Source organism: Echinops telfairi, unplaced genomic scaffold (assembly GCF_000313985.2).
Source record: "Echinops telfairi isolate 266 unplaced genomic scaffold, ASM31398v2 ScPeMD7_7409;HRSCAF=8447, whole genome shotgun sequence".
Taxonomy (NCBI): domain Eukaryota; kingdom Metazoa; phylum Chordata; class Mammalia; order Afrosoricida; family Tenrecidae; genus Echinops; species Echinops telfairi.
In genome coordinates this window covers 5,631,562-5,646,346 of record NW_022111309.1, presented here as the reverse complement: position 1 = coordinate 5,646,346, position 14,785 = coordinate 5,631,562, and positions in this window count along the sequence as shown.

The window sequence follows — 14,785 nt, the reverse complement described above, 5'->3', positions numbered from 1 at the left end:
AGATCTTTGTAATCGGTTCCTCCTTTCCAACCCACCCTCTTTCTACCCTCCCAGTATCGCCACTCACACCACTGGTCCTGAAGGGATCATCCGCCCTAGATTCCCTGTGTTTCCAGTTCCTATCTGTACCAGTGTGCATCCTCTGGTCTAGCCAGACTTGCAAGGTAGAATTGAGATCATAATAGTGGTGAGGGGAGGAAGCATTTAGGAACTAGAGGAAAGTTGTATTTTTCATCGTTGCTACATTTATTTTTAATTTTAATGAAGCATTTTATTGGGGGCTCTTACAGCTCTTATCACAATCCATACATCAATTCTATCAAGCACAATTTGTACATATGTTGCCATCATCATTTCCAGAACATTTTTTTCTACTTGAGCCCTTGGTATCAGCTCCATTTTCCCCCTCCCTCCCCCACCCTCTCACCTCATGAACACTTGATCATTTATAACTTATTTTTATTTTCATATTTTACACTGTGTGCTGTCTCCCTTCACCTGTTTCTATTGTTCATTCCCCAGAAGGGAGGAAAGGTTGTACGTCAATCATTTGCAATCGGTTCCCAGTTTCTTGCCTTTCTCCCCCAACCTTCCCCTTCTCTCCTGGTATCACTACTCTCATTATTGGTCCTGAGGCGTTTATCTGTCTTGAACTCCTGTGTTGAGAGCTCTTATCTGTACCAATGTACAGCCAGATTCGTAAGATAGAACTGGGGCCACGATAGCAGGGGAGGGGATAAGAAGCATTAAAAAAACTACAAGAATGTTGGATGTTTTGTAGGTGCTTTTCTCCACCCTGGCTGGCTCGCCCATTCCTTGTGACCCCTTCTGTGAGGGGATATCCAATTGTCTATAGATGGGCTTTGGCTATCCAATCAGAACCCTCTCATTCGCACCAAAATGGTTGTTTGTTTTGGGTTTTCTGATGCCTGATACCTGATCCCATCGACCCCTTGTGATCACACGGATTGGTGGGCTTCTTCCATGTGGGCTTTGTTGCTTCTCTGCTAGATGGCCACTTGTTTATCTTCAAGCCTTTAAGACCCTAGACTCTATATCTTGTAATAGCTGGGCGCCATCAGTTTTCTTTACCACATTAGCTTATGCACCCATTTTGTCTTCAGCGATCCTGTTGGAAAGGCGCACATAACAGAATGCCAGGTTATTAGAACAAGGTGTTCTTGCATTAAGGGTGTACTTGAGTTAAGGTCCAATGTCCGTCTGCTACCTTAATACTTAACCTATAAATATATGCACATGGACTTTTATCCCTATATATATTAATATATGTACATATGTACATGCCTATGTCTATATCTCTATAAGTTTCATTTGCCTCCTATTTCTCTCCTCTATTTACTTTTACATTCCTCCTGTCCCATTATCATTTTCGACCTTCATTTGGCTCTCTGCACTTGCTTTCAGCTACATTACTGTTGATCGAACCCCACTGAGCATTCTATGCCTTCTGCACCATCAATTTTAGATCTCTTGTTGTTGGCAAATATGACCTATTTTTTTTTCCTCTGGTACCTGACCCAGTTCTATGAGTTTGAAACTGAGCACACAGCACAAGCACAAAGTGGTACAGTGATACCACTTTCCTTGAACCTGGTTACAGACACCATCATATGACTCAAACTGAGCCTATCAGTATCTCTTCCAGCATTTGGTTTTGCAGCAACTAGCAGGAAATACAATTTATTCTTCCTAGGGCAATAAGGATGTGACACTGGTACTAGAGTATTCATGTTCACCAACCGCTACTACAAGGAGGCCCAGAGAGCGATGCAGAGGAGAGGGAGAATGGACCGATGCAAGACGAAAGGGAAAAGAGAGAGAGATTGGTGTGATCACCACATGTTGGACTATAAATTTTGAGGCCCCCAAATGATATTATTTCTTTAGTTATTCATTTACATTCACGAATTACCATATTTCTACTATATCTCATATAGTTTATTTAAATTGTATATCTGTACACGTGTTAAACTATATCCTCTTCGATTTCAGTTACACGGTAAATGTATCGTTTTTCAGCTTTAGAGAAGTGGTTGTAATTGCAATAAAGTCTGAAACAAAATTAAGCCTAGTTAGATTCTTAGGCCTAACAAAGAAGTTATTTAAAAATACCCTCATTGAATAACAATATAGAAATATGGCTGCCATACTGGCAGACCATTTTAACCACCAAATGCACTCCTGTAATGGTCTTAAAATAAGAACCTACTATAAGTCTAATGGCTGTCTAATTATACACCAGCCATTGAAGCGAGTGATAAATTGAAGCATTTGACTAATGCTTTCCTTTTGAACTTGATCAAATATTCAATCAAGAAGCATTAATAATTATTGGTGATTGAAATGCAAATGTTGGGAACAGGAAGGAACAGTGGTTGGAAAATACAGTGTGGGTGTTATAAATTAAGCTTGGTTCTCATGATAGAAATCTGAAAGACTAAGGATTTGTTCATAGTCAATCCCGTTTTTTCAGTAACATGTACAAAGGCTCTCCTCATGGACGTCTCCAGATGGAACACACAAAAATCAAATTGCTGTGTATGTGGGAAAACTGATGGAGAAGCTCTATATCAGCAGCTGAAACCAGATGAGAGGCTGACTTTGGAACAGATTATCAATTGCTCATATGTAAGTTCAGACTGAACGTGAAGAAACATTGTAAAAGTCCAAGAGAGCTGAACTAGACCTTGACTATATCCCACCTGAATTTCAAGAAGAGATTTGATGCATTGAACACTAATGACAAAAGACCCGATGAGCTGTGGGCGGACATCAAGCACATCACTCATGAAGAAACCAAAGGTCATTGAAAAGTCAAAAGAAAAAGAAGATTAAAGTGGATGTCAGCCGAGACTCTGAAACTCGCTCTTAATTGTAGACTAGCTAAGGCAAATGGAAGAAACGATGAAGTCAGAGAACTGAGCAGAAATGTCAAAAGACAAAGTAAAATAGTACAATGAAATTTGCAAAGACCAACTAGAAAACCAAAAAGGAAGAATGTGCTCACCACATCTTAAACGGAAATAACTAAAGAAAAAAAAAATCAAACCTCGAGTTGCAATTAAAAGATTCTATGGGCAAAACATTGAAGGATGCTTCTTGCCGCAAATGAAAATGAAAAGAATACAGAGTCACAGTATCAAAATGAACTAGTCGCCTTTCCACCATTTCAGGGGGTAGTGTATCAGCTAGAACCAACGGTACTGGAGGAAAACATTCAAGCTGATCTGAAAGTCTTAGCCAAAAACAAGGCGTCAGGAATTGATGGAATACCAATGGAAATGTTTCAACAAGCTGATGAAGCACTGGAGGCCCTCACTCATCCATGCCAGAAAAATGTAAAGACAGCTCGTTTCTAGACAGAGCCATTACTCCAGGGATCTGAAGCCAAGTAGTAGCCATGGTGCTCACAAGAGGCAAATTAAATCCCAAAAGACTTTCCTTTAAAAACCCTACCTTCTCCTTACAATTAAATCTCAACTATCAGCCCATGACAAAGCAATGAGCAATTGTATCCTCTAGAAAACTATGAACATTTAGACACATCAATCGCCAACTCATCATATTCTTGATGGTACATCGAACATATGACATAGCTGATGCGTGCCCAGTAAGAGTACTTGAATTTGAGCAGGTATTATTTGAATTTCCTGGCTTCTTATGTGATGATTTTGCCATTAAGACATCGGATCCTGGAAGAAGAGACGGGAACAATTGGCCAAATTGACAATTGACCCCGATTGACCAAAACCCACCCCACCACATCCTCACATCCAGGCCTGTGCTTTGTTGCAATCGCCACTGCGCCCAGAAGAAAGACCGAATGGGATGCTGAGGTAAATAAAGCACAGGTGAAGGATGAACCACAGAAGGAAATCTGCAAGGTTATGTAATAACCCTGCTCCTCCAGAACCAGAGCCTAAGCCCAAGAAGACTGCGGCAAAACAGAGAGAGCAGGTACCCAAAGGGCAAAAGCACAATGCTGGAGCGGATCAGGAGGGGAACAAGGCTGCAGAACACGGAGACCAGGTACAGACAGATGAAGGTGCTGGAGAGGTCGGGTGAAGTGTGTGCACTTTCATGATCAGGTACTTCTGGTGACTGTACCGTTTGAAATCAGAGTTTTCAAATCGAGTTTTATAAGAACTGTTTTCCTTTTTTTTTTTTTTTTAAGGCAATAGTGTTAGTGCACAGAACACTTCCTTGTCATTTTAGGGGTGATGGGAAGAAGCAAATGTTGCTGATAGGATGTCCCCAAAGCTGGAACCATTTGGAAGACAACACCTTTCCGTTTTATTTTTGAGACTCTCTCCTGGTTCTCAGGATTCCCTGATATCGACACCCATTAACCACCTTGGCACAAAAGCCTTGTGATATGGAAAAACTAAAATTTGGTTTAGCTCCTCCTATCCTCTTCTCCACCCTGGCCTTCAGCATAGACTTGACTTCCAGAACCCCGGAGACCTGTTAGAACCTGACCTCAGACCGTTGGGTGTTCGTTGATACGGTGATCTGAGCTTTTCAGTGATGGTGTCTTAATGGCATCTCTTAAAGAGCAGCAGTTCCCATTTTAGTTTTTTATCAATTTTTTCAGATTGTGGGTTTTCAGATGGATCATTCTGCCATGTTTATCTCATTTTCTGAAAGTCAGGTTTGGCTTGTGAAAAGTTGATAAGCATCCTTCTAAATGTGAAATGTGAGCCCTCGCTCTAAAACTTCCCATCAGTTGAAGACTTCGTGGGGTTTGATAGTGGCTTTCTGATCTTGGTAGTCGACTGAAGGGAGAGAAGAATTTGAAAGCTGTGTACAGTTAATGGCTATCTGCCCATGTCCTGGCTGATAACAGGCTTGTTTATGAAAAGTGTCTTTAATAACGCTGGATACACTTTGACTAGGAGGGGTGTGAAGACATAGGATCCTCTTAAAATGGCAAAAATTACTACGTATATCAACAAAACACTGATTTGTAAAAGCACAAGTTCTTTCCCCTTGCTTTGCATCTCTGAGTTTTCAACCATTGCATCGAACTCACTCTCATGCACTGGTTCCTTCATGGGTCATGTCTCCCACCTGAAGTGTGTAGTATTGTATATGGTTGCATGGAAACATTCATTTTAAAGTATTACTGTGTTGAGAAAGCATGATCAACTTTGGATTAATAAAATCAGTATGCTGCCTTCTGGTGAGGTTTCAATCTGGGGACTAGGAAGGATGGCCGTGACCCAGTCTGGGCAGGAGCACCCATTTTCCCTCAGCTTGATCTTCTTCAGACTCTTCACTCTGTTTTCCCTTTTCTATGTAATTGCCTAACTCATCCACTTCACCAAAAGTGATTTGTAAGCAGCGATTGATATTCATTTCTCTTGTGCCTCTCCTGTAGGTTGTTATTGTTAAGTACCACAGACTGGGATCTTATTCTTAGTGACTATACAACAGAACAAAATTGCCAGGTCTTGCGCAATTCCCACAAGTTTTCCCATATTTGAGCAAATTTTTGCAGTCAATGTGTCGATCTGAGAGTCTTCCCTGTTTTTTTTTACATCGGCCTTCTACTTGACCAAGTATAGTGTCCTTCCCCAAGGTCTGGTCCCTCCTGCTAGCACCGCCAAAATACAGAAGATAACGTTCCATCATCCTCAATTCTTTTTTCTCTTTTTTGCATCCTCACTTGTAAGAAGCATTCTTCCCTGGTCTCCATTATTCATTGTTCAGCTTTCACATGAGGCAATTGAAACAAACAAACAAACATGGCTTGGGGCAAATGCACCTGAATCCTCAAAATGATAATTTTGCTTGTTAATACTTTAAGGTCTTTTGCATCCTATTTTCTCAGTGCACTGTCACTTGATTCCTTGACTACTGTTTCCATGGGCATTGATTGTGGATTGAAGTAAAATGAAGTGATTCCTTGCTTTTCTCCATTTGTAATGATTTATTTCTGAGTCCAAATGTGAGGATTTTTGTTTCCTTTATGCTGAAGGCTGTATTTTGTTTGGTTTAATCATTTGATTGGGGGCTCATATAACTCTTATCACAATCCATTCATCCATCCATTGTGGCAGGAGGATTTGTACATCTGTTGTGTTCTTACATGTTCATCAGTAAGTGCTTCAAGTTCTTTTCATTTTCAACGCTCATATCACAGGCTGACTCCTCCTCCAACCTGACCCCACCTTCATATTCATATAGTCCAGCTATCGATATTCAAAAATAAATGTAGATAGTTCATGGGAAATACATATTTAAAAGTCCATTAATTGGACAATGTTTGGAAGGTAGCTCTGCTCACCAGTCAACCACCAATGCTGCACTGGATGATGTTTTACATGCTACTACATGTCATTGTTCTCTTGTTTGATTCTTTATTTCAGACTTCTAGTCTTTTGGATGAAAATAAAAATTCCACAATTTTTCCCTCTCAATTTAGGGGGAGGAAATGAACTGGGTTTACATTGTTGGGTTTGTCTTTGCATATGAAACACTCTGGTTATTGTCTTGTGCTTTTCCATACTGAAGCAATGAGATATTTCCATTGACCATAAGCTTCTGTTGATGGAATGAAGCATGTCATAAATATTCAACTGAAATATCAGTCCGCTGGGCTGACCAGATAAGTGAGCTGGTCAGTAAAGGTTATCAGATTTTATAGCACACCAGCAAAGCAGTACACTCAAAAGCCAAACAAGACCAATGCTAATGTACCTGAATGTATTTGTATTAGGAAGAAAAAAGACCAAAAGCACAGAAGAAAATATCCCCAAGGCCACCAGATAATAATATGACATTAGGTACTGGCACTGGAGATGTTTGTTGCCTATGATCAACCATTCCACTTCCTGCTACAAGCATGAGAGATGTTTTCCATGTGTGTCCAACTTTATTCTACTAGATGTTTAGAAACAAGCTGAATGTATATCAACTCAGGAATTTGATAAATATTATGGAATTCAGGAACATTGTGTATTCTTACTAGGAATACTATGTAACATTTAAAATTAATAATATAGCTCTCCTAGTAGTTCACCTGTCTTCTATATAGTCTAGTCTCTGCCCCATTTTAAAAAAAGTTTAGTTAAAGTTTGTTTTGTTTTAACTGGGATTAATTCATATATCAAATATTTCCATAGTTCAATCACATCCAGCAGAATTGTACCTTTGCTACCACAACCAGTTTCCAAACATTCTTTTCCTATCAGGACCCTTTGACGTCGTCCCCCCAGCACTATCTCTGTCCTCTCCTCCCCGCAGACCCTTCTTCCACTTGCTGACTCTATCAGATCATCAGTCCACCAAAACCCACCCCAAAAAACAAACCATAAGAGGATGTCCCCCCAAGATGGATTTTTAAAGATATATATTTAATTTTAAAAAAAACAACCTTTTCACCTTCAAAGTGCTCTCCATTACACTTAATGCATTTGTCAAATCTACGATTCCATTCTTAGAAAAGGTTTTCAACTGCATCTGTCTGGATGGCTGACAGCACCTCCCTCGTTTTTTTCTTCACTGCTTCTACGTCACCAAATTGCAGTCATTTCATGCCCCTCTTCATTCGTGGAAACAAAAAGAAGTCACACAGAATGAGGTCAGGTGAATCAGGTGCATGGGACAAGAGAGGCATGCTGTTTTTTGCCAAAAACTGGTGTACTGAGACGATTGCGTGAGTAGGTGCATTGTCCTGGTGGAAAAAGCAGTCCCCCGTGTGCCACAAATCAGGCCCTTTTTTGTCACACACTGTTATGTGATCTTTTCAGAACCTCTAAATAGAAAGTTTCATTAACAGTCTGACCTGGTGGAAAGAACTCCAAATGCACTGTCCCCATCACATAAACAAAAACAAAAACACAAAAACAAATGAGCATCATCTTGATCTTTGATTTCACTTGACGAGCTTTGGCGGGGCAAGGTGATGATGGCATCTTCCACTGACTTGATTGATGTTTGCTTTCAGGGTTGTAAGTAGAAGCACCATGTCTCATCACCAGTAATGACGTTGGAAAGAAAAGTCTGGGTCGCTTCTGAACTGTTCTTTCGAATCACGGCGTGTTTCCAGTTGACACTCTTTTTGCTGGTCCCTCAGAACCCAAGGCACAAATTTCACAGAGACCCTTTTCATTCCCAAATCTTCTGTTAAAATTCACTGAACTGAACTCCGAGATAGTCTAGATAACTTCCCTACCCCTCAATGGTTCATCGTCAGTCTTTGAGCACAAGTGCATGAATTTTGTTGACATTTTCATCCATTTGGGAAGTTGGCAAATGTCCAGAGCAAGGTTTGTCTTCAATCGACATCTCACCTTTTTGAAATGAGAAAACCACTCATGGACTTGAAGTTTTCTCATAGTGCTGTCCTTGTAAGCCGTGTTCAACATCACAACCATTTCTGTGCCATTTTTCACAAGAGGAAACAAAATTTCATAGCCACACACTATTCTCTTACATCAACCATCACAAAAAAACAAAGTTGGAACGAAATTGATTTTACAAAAACAATTCACTGTGACCAGACAACCTTCCCAGGCGACACCACATGGTGCACTAACTCAGAGCGAGTTGCTCAATGCTTGCCCACCGGGCTACGAAAGATCCGCCTAGCAGACCTCTTTTCATTTGCGGGTGGAGCACCCCCTCATATATTACAACTTCAAGATGGTGACCCCAATGATATAAGACTCCTGAGAGATCCCCTAATACGTACAATCAAAAAACAAACAAGATGATGCAACCCCCAAAACATCAGATTTTGGAAACTAGTCCAGGTCCAGCATACATCCTGGGGGGAATCTGCTAACAAGTTTTTCACTGTTCAAGTCAGGCTTATGCCTTTGACCTTCAGTACTCAACACACCAATGCACTCCTCCCCTTTGATCCAGCACCGTGCAGGCTTTTAACCCAGGATTTGCACTTGTGATTACAGTGTCTGGGACATTCTTGTTCCCAGATATTCTTGTGACTCATTATTGTGCTTTATTCATATTTCTGTTTTCAAGTCAGCTCCTTGAAAAGACCTTCTCTGACCACACTCGGGACATGCATTTCCCCCTACTTTTATTGCCACCTCCTTATATTTGCACCTATGAGAATGTAAGCGACCCAATGACAGGCCTGGGTTTTCTTCACTACTGTATGCCAGCTCCTAAGAAGAATGCCTAGCAGTCAAGTGATGTTGGGTAAGTCTTTGTTGAAGGAATCCACAGGTGCCTGCACCCTTAGGAACTGCATGAGCTTCCTTCATGGACTCTCCTTCAAGAACTTCTGGACACTCTCGCACGTTCATGATTTTTTTTTTTTGGCGGGGAGTGGGATGGGAAGTTGAAGCAAATCCAGCAAATCCTCTTTCATATTGCAAATCCTTTCCCAGATAGCTACTTGAGCAGATAAATAAGCGTATCAGAGAAGCCTGTGAAACCCTCCAGCTGACTTGCTCCCTCATTGCTTGCTATTCTGGGTCTAAACACAGGGCTCAGACAAGCGTCCGGGCCGAAGACACTGAGAAGCACTCCAGATCCCCATCTCAGAGAGGCTTGGAAGATTGCATGGTAGCAGAGAAAAAAAAGAGATGCTGCCCAGGTATAGCCCAGTGAATTGTTCAGCTCCTATTTGAACATTGTGCAATAGCATCTCTTTTGAAAAAGATCAGTCAGCGCCACAGTTGAGAAAAATGTTCCCCTCAAGAGGACTGGACAGAGAGCCATTAAATTTTGCAGATAAGGCAATGTTCATCTACTGCTCTTCTACGAGCAAATATCAACTATTTCACTGTAGAGTTCTGGTGCCAATGACATCCTGGAAGCTCCAAAGGTGACTCTCCTTTGACATGGAGCTCATTTCATTTCCTCTGGATGGGCTGGGCATTTGAGGCCCTTGTTTTATTTTCATCTATTGATTTATTAAATACTTGTATTGGGGGCTTTTACATCACTTATCACCATCCATACATTCATCCATTGTGTCTAGCACACTTGCACATATGTTGCCATCATCATTTTCAAAGCATTTTCTTTCTACTTGAGCCCTTGATATCAGCTCCTCATTTTCCCCCTCCCTCCTCCTCCCTCCCTCTCTCAGAACCCTTGATAAGTTATAGATTATGGTTTTCATATCTTACATCGTCCTCTGTCACCCTTCACCCACTTTTCTGTTGTTCATCCCCCTGGGAGGGGGGTTATATGTTGATCCTTGTGATCAATTCCCCCTTTCTCCTCCCACCTTCCCCTTATCCTCCTGGTATCTCTAGTCTCATTGTTGGTCCTGATGGGTGTATCTATCCTGGATTCCCTGTGTTGAGGGCTCTTATTTGTAGCAGGGTTCATATTCTGGTCTAGTCTGATTTGTAAGGTAGAATTGAGGTCACAATAGTGTGGAGTTGTGGGGAGGAAACATTAAAGAATTAGAGAAGAGGTGTATATCTCATCAGTTCTCTACTGCACCCTGATGGGCTCATCTCTTCCTTATGACCCTTCTGTAAGGGAATGTCCAATTGTCTACAGATGGCATTTGGGTCTCGACTCCATGCCCCCTCCTCCCATTCACATTGGTATGATTTTATTCTAGGTCTTAGATGTCTGATACCTGATTCCATCAACACCTCATGATCACACAGGCTGGTGTGCTTCTTCCATGTGGGGAGGCCCTCATTTTATTATGCTACCCATTTTAGTGGTTTGAATTATGATGCTATTCCATTCTAGGCATTTGACCTTGAGCATGTCATTGTATTTCTGTATGTCTCATTCATATACATAACACCAGTGGCCAAAGAGTTGATTCTGACTCATGGTGCCGGATGTGTGTCAGAGTAGAATTTGCTCCATAGGGTTTTCCATCTCACACACACACACACACACACACACACACACACACACACACACACTCATTGATTCTTGTCTGTAGTGACACTTTTGTATAGAGCACAACTGCCTTCTAGGCTTCCCAAGGCTGAAATCTTCAAGAAGCAAAGTACTACATCTTTCTTCCCTGGAACAGTTGGTGAACTGGAACCTTGAACTTTCAATTAGCAGCATGATACTTTAACCACTGCACAACCAAGATCTCATGGGATGTTCAGTGGCTGATATTTCAAAAGAAGATCCCCAGGCCTTACTGCTGAGGCACGTCTGGTAAACTAGTACCTCCACGTAGTGGGCCAGCGACAAAGAACAGCCTCAAGATGGGTTGACACAGCGACTACAACACTCAGCTCAAATATAGAGCCATTATGGGGATGTGGCAGGACCAGGCAGTATTTCTTCCTGTTGTACATAGGATCCCTCTGTGTAGGAGCCAACTTGAAGGCAGCTAAGAACAACAATTTCAGGAGCTCTAATCTTAGTTAGCTGCTGTGCATATTAATCACCTGCACTACCCAGGAACCCTTCACCTAAATAATAGTACTTATAAGGGGTTTTCTCCTTCTAAGTGTCAGGGTTGATACAATGAAGTAGCAGATATAAGGTACCACACTGGTCCATCATGAACAGACAGAAAGCATGGATTGTGGCCAAGCATAAACCCTACCTCCCTCAGTGGAGGTATTAATCACGCATTACAACACTTAAATAATAGTTCCTTTTCCAGAAGGTTGGAGCTTGGAGTACTTTGTCTTTTCCCAACAGACCGAGTGGGGTCTGGGAGGGAAGAAAATCCATAAATGCTCGTCAAACTGATAACACACATGTCTGCATGCATAGATACATAGATATTTCCTTGTCAAAGGATAACTTCCTTTCAAGCACCAGGCGAGCTAAACTGACGGCGTCAATGAAGAGCTAAGAATGAAATCAAGTGGGAGGAAAGGCTACTTCTCAATTATGAATATCCTTACCTGAGAGAGTCTTCAGCGTTGCTGAGATTTTTTTACACTCAGATTTGGGGGATTTTACCACCAGGTGATATTCTTAGTCATATATCGTAGTGGTTACGCCTTGAGCTGCGAGCTCCCAGGCCAAGAGTTCAAAAGCACCAGCTACTCTGTGGGACAGAAAAGGAGCCTTTCAACTTCCATGAAGAGTTACAGTTTTTAAAACCCTACAGTGGCTGCTCCATTCTGTCCTACAGGGTTGTCATAACTCAGAATAAACTAGACAGCAGAGCATTTGGTTTTAATTACACCTCAACCCATCTAGAAAGTCCCAATCCACGCTGATCACCTAATAACAAATGAAACCCAATGCAGATCCCATTGTTTTGGCAAGTAAGGATGCACACAATAATCGAGGATAATTAGAACTACACAAAGAGCAAGTCACCACCTTTTCGCATTTTTACTTTCTGTACCTAGAAAATGAATATCTTTGCTTTGTTAGTCAGCGGGGAGTGTTACCTCTTCACCAAGAGGTTCCTCCACTTGTCTTCAGGTGTGGTGGGCAAGGAGAACACATGTGGAGTTGATGTGGAAGGAGCTGGATTCAAATTACACTGTTGGCAGCACCAACTCTTGGTAGAGTTGAGGACTACCACTCATCTGTGAGTTTGCCCTACCATAGTCACTTACATATTGCTATGATGCTGAAAGCCATCCCACCAATATTTCAAACACCAGGAGACTCCTTCATGGGAGACAGATTTTTCGTGGAGCTTCCAAACTAAGACAGACTAAGCAAGGCTGAAGATCTACTTCCAAAAGTCTTGCAATGGAAAGTGTGTGACCAAAATGTTGTCTGATGTGATGCTAGAACATGAGGGCCCTCTAGGTTGGAAGGCAATGATGGACTCAAGCATGTTCACCATTGTACAGATGCCGCCATCATGGGCCACATGTCATGCTGTTATATATAAGATTGACATGAGTCACATATGACTGGATGACCACTAACACAAGCAACACTGTTTTAGGAAACTAGGGCCTAAGAAAGTTGCTACTGTACTTACAAATGTCTTAAAGGATAAGTGAGATCATGTCAGCCAAAGACCTAGGGCATAGACAGCACCAAATAAATAGCAGCTGGTATTACTATCATGTTCTTCATTTCTCTTTTTCTTTTCCCAGAAAAAGATCAAAGGGGCATGCTCCCCCGCCTTTCTATTTATATGAAAGAGTCAACCAATGTAATCATCCCGACTCTGGTATACTAACAGGCTATGTGCTCCCAGAAATTAGTGCTTTCAGTGCCTATTATTTCTGAACTTTTCTTGAGGGATACGTAGATATAGCCTTAGCTTAATCACGAGGTTTTCTAACTTATTGAATTCTCCTATCTTTAGTTTTAATTATTGCCTTCCCTGGTATTGCTAGTATTAGACTTCCAACTTGCTCATTCCACTTTTATGATATCGTATGTAGAATAGCAGCCTCAACCAATTCGGATTCCTTATCTACGGTTTGACTTAACAAGATCGTCTTCTATGGGTTAACCACCATTTCTGTACATATCTTCTCACACCCTTTATGTAATCTTTTGACTACACAGAGGTTCTCAACTGTGGGTTATTTTGCCCCTCAAAGGACTTTGGCGATGTCTGGAGACATTTATGGTTAGATATATACGAGGGGTGAAGGGCATTTAATACTACGGCATTTCGTAAGTAGACATCAGCAATACTGTTAGGTTTCCTATAATGCATATGACAGACCCAGCACAAAAATATTTGGTTAAAAAAAGTCATTAGGACTAAGTTGAGAAACCTTAAACTAAATTGATCATGGACGTTTTCAGTCAATCTGGTACATTTTAGAAAATGAAAAAATAACACTAATAACAGTTATGTGGGGACTATTACAGACATACTGGAATTTATGACCCTCTATCTGAAATTGTTTTCTTCAGAACTGCTGAACTACTGGTCATGTGATTTCAATGTGCCATTTGAACTTGCAAATGGCCTTTCTTCCCAACGAGACTCTCAGACAAGACAGCTGGTGGGACTTCAACAGCCTATCCTCCCCTTCCGTGGAGTTATCCACCTTTCCTATTTGATGGCCCTTCCTTTCTGACTGCACCTTTCAGTAATCTCTGTCCACGATTCTGTCTTTCGTGAAAACTATTCTCAACAGTTCAACCATCAATTATATTATACATCCCAAAATATAGATGAAATGATATCAAATCATTCTATAAGTAATATAGAGAAGGGCTTATCTCCCATGGCATAGACTTTAATAAATATGCTCAGCAAGGAACAATCCCCTTAACTGAAACTCATTTAAATGACTCATGTTTACTGAAGATGTTCTTACTCTGTGAAGTGTGGGTCTATTGAATTAGATGAAAGTTTACTGTTGAAATAATGGCTAACATATGTAAAAAAATAGAAAGTTTCTCAGATGCTGATGAGGACATAGTAGATGAATAATAAATGTTAGTTCCCATTTGCCTTCCCATTATATATAATGCTTTTAAAATAATTTAAATTATTGTCATACATGTTTTAGAGTATTGATTCAGGGGGCAGATAACAAGGTGACTGAGATGGTTAAAAATACTTAGTAATTAAGAAAATACAATAGATTACAAACTAAATTTCAAATTTTTATAAATAATAACTTCACTATAAAGCCAAACTCACTGTCATTGAATTGATGCTAACTCACAGCAACCTTATAAGACTGGGTAGACCTGCCTCTGCGGGTTTCCAAGACATTATAGTTTTTGAAATAGAAAGCCTAGTTTTCCTCCTACGGTGCTGCTTGTGGTTTCAAACTGCTGACGTTGGCAGTTAGCAGTCCACTGCATAACCACTATACCACGAAGGCTCCTTACTTGATATAAAGGTGAAAGTGTGGAGTAACTATAGTATGAAACTATTAATAATGAGCCTGGTGTT